This window comes from Trichosurus vulpecula, chromosome 5 (genome assembly GCF_011100635.1).
Source record: "Trichosurus vulpecula isolate mTriVul1 chromosome 5, mTriVul1.pri, whole genome shotgun sequence".
Taxonomy (NCBI): Eukaryota; Metazoa; Chordata; class Mammalia; order Diprotodontia; family Phalangeridae; genus Trichosurus; species Trichosurus vulpecula.
The window spans coordinates 14,609,645-14,614,556 of record NC_050577.1 but is presented as its reverse complement, the minus strand read 5'-3'; positions in this window follow the sequence as shown (position 1 = coordinate 14,614,556).

The following is a 4,912-nucleotide window of genomic DNA, read 5'->3' as shown; positions in this document are numbered from 1 at the left end:
CCCAAAAGGACAGAGAATAGAGCTGGAGCGTGGTTGGTGAGGAACAGAGAGAAAGCTGGCTCTTCCTTCTCAGGAACTTGCTGGAAGCTTGAGTCCCTGACTCCAAATTGGTTTCCTGGTTTGTTTATTTTTTATTTGACTTCTACAGAGTGTGACTAAATCCATCAACCAATCCCCACAGACTTCCTGTTGCTCCTAGTGGAAATATCTTGACTGACCAGGAATGCCCAGGTCTTGCTGGCTCCTCGTTCCCACCTAGGATTGATTGATGGATGGATTCGATAGAGACGTGTTCTCTCCTGACAAAGGCATCTCTGTTAGCTGTCAGTCACAAGCCTACCTCACTTTATTACACTTGGCAGATACTGTGTTTCTTACAAATGGAGGATTTCTGGCAACCCTGCCTCGAGCAATTCTCAAGACTCCATTTTTCCAACTGCATGTGCTCTCATCATGTCTCAGCGTCACATTTTGGTCATTCTCATAATATTTCAAATCTTCTCATTATTATTAGATCCATGACGGTGATTTGGCATCAGGGATCTTTGACATTACTGTTGAAATCATTTTGGGGCACCATAAACCACACCCTTAAGCAATAAATGTTGAGTAAGTTCTGACTGCTCCCCTGACCCACCATTTCCAATCTCTCTCTCTCTCTTCTTGGGCCTCCCTATTTCCTGAGACACAGCAACAAGAAATTAGGCTAATTACTAACCCTACAATGGCCTGGTTCAAAGAATCCGTGCTATTCAGTGCAAGGATTGGACTATGTGTGGCTGCTACTTTTCTAGCCTGGCCAAGATAGGGAAATTCAGTCTCAAAAAATAAATTCTTCAAGTTGGGAGATGGAATGTTGTGTTGGAGGAACCACCAGGAGGTCAGTGTCACTGGATCAAAGAGTGTGTGGAAGGTATAAGAAGACTGGAAAGGGAGGAAGGGCCAGACTGCATAGGGCTTTAAGGATGAACAGAGGAATTTGTGTTTTATTCTGGAGGTGATAAGGAACTGCCAGAGTTTATTGACTGGGGAGGTGACATGTTCAAACCTGTGTTTTGGGAAGATCTGTTGGAGAGCTGAGTGGAGAATCAGCTGAGGTGGGGAGACTTGAGACAGGCCAAACCCACTTAATGGCAATAGGCCAGGTGTGAGGTGATGTGGGCCTATACCAGGGAGTGGCAGATCAAAGGAGAGAAGGGGGAGTGGTTGAGAAATGCTACCAAGGTAGAACCAACAGAATGTGTCAATAGATTGGATATCGAAGAGAGAAGGAGCAAGGCTGAAGCTCAGGTTGGGAGCTTGGGTGACTAGGAGGATGATGGTACTCTTGGCAGTAATTGGGAATTTAAGGAGATTGGAAAATGGCAGAGGGGGGAGGATAGGATGGAAGGAAATCCAGTTAGCAATAGTAACTGTGAAAAAAAAGCATTGAATCAAGTTTCTCTGATAAAGGCCTCATTTCTCAAACATATAGACAACTGAGTCAAATTTATAAAAATAAGAGCTATTCCCCAATTGATAAATGATCAAAAGATATGATCAGTTTTCAGATGAAGCAATCAAAGCTATCTATAACCATATGAAAAAATACTCTGATTGTTGTTTAGAGAAATGCAAATTAAAACAATTCTGAGGTACTACCTCATACCTATTAGATTGCCCAATAGGACAGAAAAGGTAAATGACAAATGTTGGAGGGGATGTAGGAAAAAATGAGGCATTAATGCTCTGTTGGTGGATTTTTGAACCGATTCAAATTCTGTAGAGCAATTTGGAAGTACGCCTAAAGGACTATAAAACCATGCATGCCCTTTGACCTAGCAATACCATGGACTAGGTCTGTATCCCAAAAGGGATAAAAAACAAGAAAAGGAAAAGGACCTATATAATGGAAATATTTGTAGCAGCTCTTTTCTGGGGGCAAAGAATTGGGAACTGAGGGGATGCCCATCAACTAGGGAATGGCTGAACGAGTTGTGGTACGTGATTATGATGAAATACTACTGTACTGTAAGAAATGATGAGCAGGATGCTCTCAGAACAACCTGGAAAGACTTGCATGGGCTGATGCAAAGGTCAGCACTGTGTACAAAGTAACAGGAATATTGTAAGATGATCAGCTATAAATGACTTAGCTATTCTCAGCAATACAACAATCCAAAACAATTCTGAAGGACTTATGATGAAAAATGCTAACTACCACCAGAGAAAGAGCTGATGGGTCTGAATACTGATTGAAGCAAACTTTTTTTAATTTTTTTTTGAGTCTTTTTGTTTGTCTATGTTTTCTTTCACAACATGACTATTATGAAAATTTTTGCATGACTACACATGCATAACCTATATCAAATTGCTTGCTTCTCGATGGGGCCTGGAGTAGGGAGGAGAGGAAGGGAGAGGATTTGGAACTCAAAGTTTTAAAAATAAATGTTAAAAATTGTTTTTACATGTAACTGGGGAAAAATAAAAAAAACAAATAAAAGAAGATAGGAGCAGGAAAGACAATTAGTTAGGTTTGGACATGTTGAGTTCAAGATGTCTATGGGACATTTAGTTTAAGATATCCAATAGGCAGTTGGCAATTTTAATCTGGAGGTCAAAAGAGATGTTTGAGCTGAATAAGTAGAGTTGAGAATCATCAGCAGAGAGATGTGATAAGTGAATCATGGTAACTAGTGAGTCACTAAGAAGATAGCGGAGAAGAGAAGAGGGCTCAGGACAGAGCCCTGTGAGACACAGCAGGCATGATATAGAGGAAGATCCATCTAAGGAGCCTGAGAAGAAGCGGTCAGGCAGGGAGAAGGGGAACCAGGAGAGAGCAGGGTCATCGAAACCCTAAAGAGAGAAGAGTATCATGGAAAACAGGAAGAGCAACAGTGCCAGAGTCTACAGAGAGGTCAAGAAGGAGGCCAACTGAGAAAAGGCCAGATCTGACAATTAGGAGATTATTGGTCATTTTGTTAAGAGCTGTTGCAGTTGAATGATGAGGTATGAAGCTAGACTGCAGAGATAGAGACAAAAAATGAAGAATTCCCTGCCTTCAAGAGCTGACTTTCTCTCAGGGGCTGATCTCAGCTAGGTCTCTGTTTTCAAAGCTTTTGATTCCATGTTATTGTTATTAGTAATTCATCATCATTATTATTAGGTCAGCTAAGTAGTGTAGTGGATAGAGTGCCAGGCCTACACTCAGGAAGACCCAAGTTCAAATCCGGTCTGAGACACCTACTAGCTGTGTGAGCCAGAGCAAATCACTTAATCCTGTTTGCCTCAGTTTTCTCAACTATAAGATGAGTTGTAGAAATATCTTTATCAAGAAAAGCTGAAATGGGGCCAGGGTCTGGCATGAGTGAAATGGCTCAGCAACAAAAACCAACTTCTTACTAAGCTTAAGGGAGGTAAAAACTGTCCCTCACATTCAGTGGCTCATTGTTTGTGGACAAAGATAGCTCTGAAGACAAGGACTTGGAAAAGTCATAGATGCACTTTTGCTCACCATGGAAATAAGTATTGTTGGTTCCATTTGGAAACTAGCACACTCCATGACGGGCTAAAGATCCCTGGTAACAGCCAATGCCGTTATCGATGGACCCAAAGAATCGGTTAGGAGGACAGTGACCAGTGACAGTGGAACAGTGGGCCACGTGTCTGCCAGCAGCCAAGGACCAACCTCTCTGGGTGCATTGGGTTCCCTAGAGCAATGAACAGCTCCCCTTCTTCCAGGCAGACACAGTGATGACTGCTTATTCAAATTATTATAGCAAGAATTCCCATCTTGAGGGGGGGGTGGAGTAACTAGGCAGCCCCTGAGGTCCCTGCCTGCTCCCAAATTCTGTGACTTTGACTCTCATTGTCCAATGATTCAGTTCAACCAGGATTTATGACATCCCTGCTAGACACCGAGCTAGGCTGCACCTATGCAAAGACAGAATCAAAATGGTGCCTGTCCTCAATGAGCTTACACTCTCCCGAGGGCCAGGAACACATGTGCACAAATTTGTCCCATACAGAGAAAACCGTGCCAAAGAAGAAGGCCCTGCTGTGATCAGGGAAGGATTGAAAGAGGAGGCAAGGCCTGAGCTGAGCCTGGGAAGAAGACGAGGGAGCGGAGCCCTGGAGAGGAGGAAGAAGGAACATTCTGTACTGTTTCTCGGAAGTGCTGAAGTAGCATCAGCTCGGTCCTCTGAAAAATAATAATAATGAACATTTATATCGTACTTAAGGTTTGTAAAGTACTTTACACGTGTTGATTTTCTCATCTGATCCTCCTAATAACACTTTGAGATAGGTGCCATTATCATCCCCATTTTATGGGTGAAGTGAAAGAGAGACAGAGGGAGGGAAGGGAAGAGAAGAGAAAAGAGAGGAGAGACAGAGAGAAGGGAGACAGAGACAGAGACAGAGAGAGACAGAAAGACAAAGAGACAAAGAGAGAGAGAGGAAAGGAGAGAGAGACAGAGAGACAGAAAGAGAGAGAGATACAGAGAGAGAAAGAGTGAGAGAAAAGGAGAGACAGAGAAAGACAGAGACAGAAAGATAGACAGAGAGACAAAGAGAGAGAAGAAAGGAGAGAGAGACAGAGACAGAGAGACAGAAAGATAGAGAGAGACAGAGAAAGAGAGAAAGAAAAGGAGAGACAGAGAAAGACAGAGACAGAAAGATAGACAGAGAGACAAAGAGAGAGAGGAAAGGAGAGACAGAAAAGGACAGAGAGAGACAGAAAGACAGAGAGACAGAGAGACAGGAAAGGATAGAGACAGAAAGAGACAGAAAGACAGACAGAGAGACAAAGAGAGAGAGGAAAGGAGAGACAAAAAGATAGAGAGAGACAGAAAGACAGAGAGACAGAGAGACAGGAAAGGAGAGAGACAGAAAGACAGAAAGAGACAGAAAGACAGACAGAGAGACAAAGAGA